General features: G+C 39.8%; 1 pseudogene; it reads left to right on the plus strand.

Moving 5' to 3' along the window:
- The first annotated feature begins 292 nt into the window (after window positions 1-292).
- Window positions 293-2228, plus strand: LOC102018615 (annotated as a pseudogene).
- Window positions 2229-8995: the final 6767 nt, after the last annotated feature.

The following is an 8995-nucleotide window of genomic DNA, read 5'->3' on the forward strand; positions in this document are numbered from 1 at the left end:
TGATTCTGTGGACTGTGTTTTCCCTTAGGTGAGAACACTCTGGGCTCAAGGGTGACCTTCTCAAGTGTACCCAAGGAAATGAGTTACTCTTTTTCTACTATCATGAGGAAGCCAGGTCCCAATGCCATGAGGAACCAGCCTCTCACTCTTTGGTCTTTGGTTCTTGTATTGCTGATGAAAGATTTCAGTTGAGGCACAAAGGTGCATGCAGAAATATAGGTAGAGTTTAATGTAAAGCAGATATAGGGAAGCTTATGCTTTCATATGAGAAGGCAGGCAGTGCCAGGAAGGCATGAGTACCGAGTGCAAGTTTGGGTATCTTCTTTTGTATGTAAGAGTTACCCCTGGGGTTCAGGAAACCATGGGAATTATCATTATTTTATTTTCATAATGCATGCATTTATTGATATTTTTCTGAGAGGTTACTTTGGAATGTCAATATCTCAAAAATGTCTTCCTTGTTCTTTTCAGGTGCTCAGTGTTCCCTCAGAGGCCTTAGTCATACAAGAAACTTAGGAAAGAAATTTATCAGAGATGAGTTCTAATCTAAATCAAGTTTCAGCCCAAGGCAGGAAGATCTTTAAAGACTGTTTCTCTTCCCAGTATCACTGGGCCATCAGCTGTGACAGTCAGGAATGCTGTGTGCCTTGTTTTGGAAGCAGACAGCCAAGTGTTCAGGTATGGGAATGAATGTGTACAATGTGTAACCTTAAAATGTCCTGCTGGGACTGCTTTGGGTCTGAGATGTAACAAATGATTACAAAAGTATTACACACTGAGGTTTTCATTTCTTCATTTAACTGTAACTGCCACCACACGCTATGTTGGGCTCTTCTTTGTCTCTTAGGTGTGGTCTACCTTTGTCTCTTAGGTGTGTCTCTGCTGTGGTCTACCTGCCTAACACCTCCACTAGCAAACACGGGACCTCCTTTCTCAGGTTGGGACAGGAACTGACCCCTGAGTCTGAGCAAAGGATGGAGTGAATTTGAAAGCTGGAGACAGTCTCCCCACACCCTACATCCAAAGGTGGGTTTTTGGTGGATAAGTGTGGGGCATCATTGCTTTCTTTCCCTCTGAGCTGAGAAAACAGCTCTTATGGTATCCTGTAGGTCATGTACTTAGGTGTAGTTGCAGAAAAGGAAAGTAAAACAATGGTTCATGCCCTTCTCCCCAGTGTTAAAAAATCTGTGTGGAAAGGAAAATTATAACAAAATAACACAGCAAGAGCACCTCAAAATCAAGTCAGTAGGATATTACAGAAGCAGGACTCAGGTATATTCCAACTGGTGTCTGGAATGTGAGCTTTGGTTTTCCCTAACCTTTGCAAAAGGTATCTGAGATCATTTAAACAGCTGAACAGTTACATTATACCCAGAGACTTAAGGTGCACATCAAGAGGCCATGGGACTCGTGTCTTATAAACATTTCCATTCTGTTCATATATTCTTTATCTTGTACATCTCTTAGCCCCAGTTCATTTTCAACATCCAGTAGCCCACATAAGCCTCCACTTTTCCTTCCTTTTTCACAACACTAATTCAAACTTATCTGACTCTGCTGCTGCATGAGCTGTGGTCAGTGCAGAGCGCAGGCCCTAGGCAGGACTGCAGTTGTGCAACTGTCCACAAGGCACAGTCACAGCTTCTGAGTAGCTCCTTGTTGCCATGTCGCAGGGCAAGGTCCCTGAGCCGTGGGAGGAGAACCTGTAGGGTTAACTGGCAGTACAGGGGTGGGAATGGGAGCAGTGTTCCAGCCTTGGTTTCCATTTATAAGGGTGACATGGAAAAAATACTGCTACGTGCTTAGCCTGAGTCTGGATGAAGTAGCTCCAAGAGTTCTTACTGTGATACTTCACCTCACTCACAGATACTAACAGAGCTTCTGAGACAGATACATACAGCATAGGAGAAAAATAAACAGTTCTTAGTCTGAGGAAGGTTATATTGAAAGAAGAAAAGAAGTTGAAAATATCTTGAAGAAAAACTCAAATTACATAAGGGATTGGTCAAGTTGGCCAGAAAATATGCCCTCTAAGGAGTTGCTCTTTAAATCCCCCAAGTGTATGGCTACTCAGCGTGAGCAACATGAATGTTTTGAATAAAGGGTGCATTTTCTCAGCATAATTTCTAAAGGGTTTTTCTTCTGTCCCTGCTGCTGTCCATCCACCAGCCATTGGGTTGGGGGTCTACTTTGGAAGGTGTCTGACACCCTCCACCAGCACTTTTTGATAAAGAGTTGGATCCAGTTTTGTTCACATGGTGAGAATTTATGTCTAAACTTGTGACAGTTAGCTTGAGCTATCATGATCCTTGGGTGACTGCACCACTCTTTTGTTCTGTAAATGCTATGCTTCTGATTAGTGAAATGAAAGAATAGAGACTAAAATCATGCTGATCTATAATTATACATATGAGATCAATTAATAAGCATAACAGCCTAGTGTCTACTGTAAGATTTTGGTAGCAAACTTTCTTTGATTACTACATAGAAATAGTATAAATAATTTATGAATCTAGCATTTTAAAATGTGCAACCTTAATTCAGTTAAAAACACTTTATATCTCAAAGAATGAATAACTTTGATATTAAAATCACTAATTCAGGGGTTTGTTCAAGAGAAATATTGTGGCCTTATAATCATACTACTGTAGAAAGTACATTTAATTTAGATGGATGAAGATTGTCTATAAAGACCAATGATACAAATGATTCTTAAGTAATAAACATAAACCATAATACAATTAGAAAATTCCAGTATAAGTTAGTGCACTAAGCAGTTCTTGCTCTTGCAGGCTGAGGACTCCTGGTAATTACCTTGGGTGGTGAGGTTTCTGTTGAAAGCACCTGTTCGGTATCTTTTACCTTTCATCACCCTGATTGCTGGATTTAATCTCATTGTTTGTGCTCTACTTTTGTGTGCTCTTAAAAAAAATAGCTTTCTTGTGGGCACATCTCTGGCTACTTTAGAAAACCCAATATAGAAAAATAACTAGTGCCAAATTTAAAAAACTTATCTAAAACCATGTCTCCCAAATTGCAAATTCTAAGACTCGAGATAACATCTGTTTAACTTTTGCAGTTTCTGGGTTTGGACCGACTGACATCTGGGAAGCGCAAAGAGACCTTTATCTTTGATGCCACCAGGGACTTGGCTGGGAGTGATGAGGAAAAGAATGTCTTCAGTTTTCCTAAATGCCCTTTAGACAGCAAGATGTTTAGAGCTAAAGAAAAGATAATTTACTATTCCTTCCCAGATAATATCAAAGGAAGGGCTGGCTGTGAGGATCTCAAGATTTGTCTATGGACATAAGCATATGCTGTGGGAGTAGAGGGATTCTGTATAATTAAATCTCTTGTTACTCAAACTACTTGGAATTTGTGTGTGTGTGTGTGTGTGTGTGTGTGTGTGTGTGTGTGTGTGTGTGTGTTTTAAGTCACAGTAGTACTTTTCTGATAAAGTACTGGGCAGTTAATGGTTGGAATATACAGAAATATTTAACTGTATGCAATGCTGAACTGACATATTTGTTAAAGGTGAATATGTTTAAGGAAGTGAAAACAATGAGAATGCCATTCTCTCTGACACATGCTTGGCTGTGGAGGCATTTATTTCATCTAGAATAGTTAGTATCTTCATTTGTTTCTGTAAAGCAAAGATAGCAGTGAAATAACAACATTTTTTTAACAGCTCCAAAAGTAGCTCCACTGATGGTAGTAGCCAAGAGAATTTTTAACTGAAATGCAGATCCCGACAGTATGAGACTGGAAGCAAGTCTCATGTTGGAAGCAAGGAAGCAAGTTTTTTGTTCCATTACCTAATGGTAATTTATAAGACTCATTTCTTTACACTCTACCTGGAGTTCAACCCAATTTAGTTCTCCATTCATTGGTATCTGTAGCCCACTAATCTACTCTCACTGCTCACCCCAATACTGGTTCTTGGATGTTGAGACTCCCCACTGTCCCGGAAAACCTGTGTCACCAGATAAGAGGCTGAGACTGGGGACCTCAGTTGTCTTCTGTCTCAGTACTCCTAGGTCCTCCTCTCCATGTCCAAAATTCCTTCTCCCTGACTCACTTTGTGTCTTCTGCTATCTCTTCTCTTGGTTTCTCATGTTTTGTGAGTGTCCCAAGAATAGCAGGAAGTGTTCCATTTACTGCCACTTGTGATGCAATTCATGGTGCTTCTGAAGCAAGGAGTAGCTGCAGTTATCTGAACCTCAGGTCCCATAGTCACACCCAACCTCAGTCTACCAGCATCATAATACTGAGCTATGGGAGGTTTGATTACCTCATATCCTTAGCGTCACTTTGCCTGATCTTCCCTCTAGTCCACCATAGCACAGCTACCTCTATAACAGGATGGGAATTATCTCAAATTGTAATCTTGGCTTCTGAAAGAGATAACCCTGTTCCCTACTTCTACTCTAAATCTGTACTGCTTCTCTTAAAGCTTTCTTTGAAGCCAATGACTAGTGACCCCATGAGTTCACTCTTTTGGCTCCATAATACTAGAATTAATTTTCTCTTAATGTCTGTGTTTTATATTTTATTTGAAGAAAAATATGTTTCATTCATTTGCTCAATCATTTATTCATTCAGAATGTTATTAGTTGACCCCCTGCTATGTAACAGATATTATGCTAAATATGGTGAATGGTAGGACAACATTCTACCACTGAGGGCCCCACATTCTAATAATGGAGCCAAATAAAGACACAGCCAGAATAGATGGAAGTCTATAGGTACTGGAATGAAGTATGCATTGGTTGACATAAGAGAATGCTCCAACTCTAAAGAATACAATTCTGAACTGAGTTAGACTAAAACTGAGTTGATGGATGAGCAGGGGTTAGCCCTGGAGATTAGAGGAGAGGAGATCTTTTGTAGCAGAGGTTAAGTTTGTGCAAAGGTAGAAAGTCACATGAGAGCATGGCAGACCATGGGGCCTCATGGGTTTGGTCCAACTGGAGTATAGAGTAGATTATAGGGAATGGTGAAGAATAAGTTGAAGCTGGAAATGTATCAGAGTTCACAGTAAAACAAATGTAACTAGTTCATGTGATCATGGAGAAGATCAAGTTTCAATCTGTAGGGTGAATAAATGAGCTGGAGACCCAGAAGAGCATGTGGTTTTGTTTCAGTCTACATCTGAAAGCTGGAGAACCAGGGGAGCTTATGGTATAGCTCCCACCTGAAGATCATTGAGTTTGCCACCCAGGAAGAACTGATGTTTTGGTTAGAGTCTGAAAGCAAGAAAAAAGCCAATATCCCAGATCAAAGGCTGTTAGGTGAGGATAACTCTCTTACTCAGGGGAGGGACAAACTTTTTATATTCTATTTAGGTCTACAACTGATTGGATTAGGCCTACCCCATTAAGGAGGGTAATCTACTTCACTTAGTCTACCAATTTAAATATTAACCTGTTATGGTTTGTGTCTGGATGTCCCCCAAAGCCTCATGCAGTCATGGGGCAGGCTTCTAGAGTTTTTGATTGATTCATGGTCCAATGCTGGGATTGTGGGTGTTAGTGCTACACCCACCCTGGGGCAGGTAGCCTGAATACAATATAAGGCAAGAGGGTTGCTTCCTTTGCTCTTGTTGCTTTTGCTGTTTTCTGCTGCCATGAACTATTGCCCTCTGCTATGTGCCACTCTGCCTTGGAGCCAGCCAAGTATAGACTGAAACCTCCACAAACTGTGAGAAAAATAAACTTTTCCTTCCCTAATTCTGGACATTAGCTATTTTGTCTCAGCAAGGAGAATGAAGTAACCAAGACATAACCTTATCAAATCATCTTCATAGAAATATTTAGAGTAATGTTAAACCTTTGACACATTCAAATTGACACATAAAATTAACCATCACTGAAACATAAGAATGGAAAGATAAAGTTCTTGGGCTGCTTTTAGATTACTTTTTCAAAAAGATGAGATTTTTTTTACCTGCCAGATCAAGAGTGATAGATTGAGAAAGTGTTCCCCACTTCTATTTAAAATCTGAATATTTTATTAAAATTCCAATAATGGCTATTATTTACTGTCACTTCTCCTGCACTAGGTATGCAGTAAAGACCTCACTTAATTTTTTCAGTAATCTTATCTCTTACGGAGTTTACTTTGAAGGGAAGGAATACTAATGCTATTTATATATGAGTAAACTAAGGCTCAAAGAGCTGTGTGCTCATCAGGGTTATAGTACCTGTAATACAGTAGGTATTCTGTAAATATTTTTTGAATAATACCAAGCCCCTTGTTAAAGGCCATTAATAAGTGATACATTAGATCTCAAAAGCAGATCATTTTACTTTAAAACAAACAGACTTTAGAAGAAACTAACAAGCAAAAGCAAAGAGGAAAATATGGGGTTATGTTTGGGCAGTCAGATATTCTGTCTAACTCCTCCATAAGGTAAGCTAATGTGACTGGACCTGAAAAGTTCTGGTAACACTAGCAGCACCTGTCAGTATCTAGCACATCTTCTTGAAAATGACCTTGAGCAATTAAACCACACACATTGACAAATATTATTTCTGGTTCTGGTCGACTCAAAAATTCATCAGTCACATCCCAGTCATGCTTTGGGTTTAATTTCCTCTCTGTTATTGATTCATACTAAAATCCTTTGGTAATAGCAAAAAAAAAAAAAAAAAGATGTTGGAGAATATATGCTTCAAAATTGTCTTATTTCCTTTGATTTGTTGGTCAGTTGGTGAGGGGTAGAGAGAGGAAACAATGGCTGATCACTGATTTCACAGAAATACTGTTCAGCCTCAGGGAAATACTTATTAAAGGGCTAAATCTTTTCCTGCAAATGTATCACCTGCATTTGGAAGCATAAGTCTTGGACATCACAAGACACTGTTTGATGCTATTTGTCAGTAGTGACTCAGGTCATGGAAAGGTTCCTTAATCACTCTTCTCAGGTTCTTCCCAACTTTCCTTCTGAGGAAAGCTTCACACCATAAGCATTGGACTTGAGCCTCCCTCAGTCTTTCTTCTTTCTTCTAAAGTCTAGAGGGAAACTGTTTTTCATCTTCAAAAAAATGTGTGGGCTAATTTTAAAGGGGGATTTTGCTAGTTCATCTGAAATTGCCAAAGACCTGATAAGGATATCTAAAAAGCTATTTTTTTTTGATGTGACTTTTTGAATTATTTTAGACAATTGGGGTTGAACAGTCAAAAAGGAGCAAAGTGGGAGTGAACAGTTTAAGAAAGAAGATTCTTCCAGGCAGAGGCCTTTGAAAATGCTCTATTGTCTAAAAGCAACATGAGTCATGTTGTACAGAAAGATCTATGACTCTTGTGAGCTGATCACACTCATTCTGGCTCTTCCTTTCCCTCCCTGACCTCCTCTTTTGCCCAAAGATAGAATTTAAAATAAAGGCTCAGTCTTCACTTTCCAGTCATAGGTTGAAGGTTAAGGTTTCACCTCAACATGTTACCTCCCCCGCCCAAAAAAAAACAATGACCTTTCTTGTGCTTCCCTTGACCTCAGTCTCATCAGGTTCAACACAATTCATATGAGTCTTAAATGTGGGCTCATTCCATGGGCCTCCCACTCCCCTTGCTTACTATGCTCCAGCCTTAGTGTTGTCATTGCTTTTCCCCAAACACAGTAGGCTCCCTTTGCCTAAAGTCATTTGTCCTTCTTGTTAACTCCCTGGAGTGTTCTCCCTCTAATGGCATGGATGCTCCTGCATCTCTCCAGAGCTCCACTCAAATGTTTCCTTCATAAGGTGGCTTCTTGGACAGCACTATTTACAATTGCAATTTCTGCTCACCTTCTTCCACCCTGTGTACTCCCTTTCTTGTTACACTGTACTTGCCCTAACATATACACTTAATTTATTTTATTTTACTGTGTTTCCCTGGCCCATAAACTCAGGGATTTCTTGATCTGTTTTGCTCAATGTTGTGTCTCCAGGGCTTAGAAGTGTACTTGGCACATTGGAAATACACATTCAATAGTTGTTGAATCAAGAAACGAATGAATGAAAAATGAAGTACAGTAAAAATATGCCCAGCCTGGATCTACATGTGTTTGATGCGGAAGGCATGCTGCCCACCCTACACAAATTTGCGGTAACCTTGGAAAGAGAATGCTAAGAGAACTGACTGGTCAGTTGTTTCATTGAGAGACAGAGACTCATTTAACACTTCTTCAGAAAGGTTAATTTTTAAGGATACCTGTAGACTAGCACTGGTCCAGGAGCCAGCAAGCCTGGGGGCTGAAAGTGACACTGGGAGCCTCCTTTTTTCCTTTCCTCTCCTCCCATAGCACCTCCGGTCTTTCACAGAAACTAGTTTGTTCCTTTCACTTGCTAGGCTGCCTGCTCCATTCCTTTCCCTTTGTCCAGATTCCAAAGGGAGCTTCTCTGCCTGATGTTCACCACCCTGATGCTGTTAGATGTCACCACACCTCATGGGTTACCGCACCTACATGTGTGTGAGCAGCTCTTGGCAAGATACCTACTCTCCAAACACCCTTGCTTTAATCCCTGAACTAAGGATTCAGGTTCGAGTCAGTCAACCAAGTCTAGGATGTAAATGATGCAAGACGGTTAAACGCTGAATTTTTACATAGGTTACTTATAATTATAGACAATTATAAAAACTGTGTTATAATTAAAAGAACAGAAAACAAATATATTCCAAAATCTTAACCACTATTAAGATCTTAAAATATATCCTTTCCCTTGCATAAATGTTATTTCTTTTTAGAAATCGTATGCTAGTCTGTTTATGCTTCTATATCAGAAGACCAATGACTGAATAATTTATAAAGAACAGAAATTAATTTCTTTCAGTTCTGTGAAGTGTATATCATGACACTGCAGGTTGGATGCCTGCTGAGGGCTGCTCACCTTTTCTAAGATGGTGCTTGGGAGGAATTCTGTGTCTTCACATGGCAGGAGGTGACTGGGCAAGTGAACCTTACACTGCATTAAGTCTTCTTTCAAGGAGGAATCCTACTCTCATTCACAAGGTAGCA

Source organism: Chinchilla lanigera, unplaced genomic scaffold (assembly GCF_000276665.1).
Source record: "Chinchilla lanigera isolate Chin_1 unplaced genomic scaffold, ChiLan1.0 scaffold00022, whole genome shotgun sequence".
Classification (NCBI taxonomy): domain Eukaryota; kingdom Metazoa; phylum Chordata; class Mammalia; order Rodentia; family Chinchillidae; genus Chinchilla; species Chinchilla lanigera.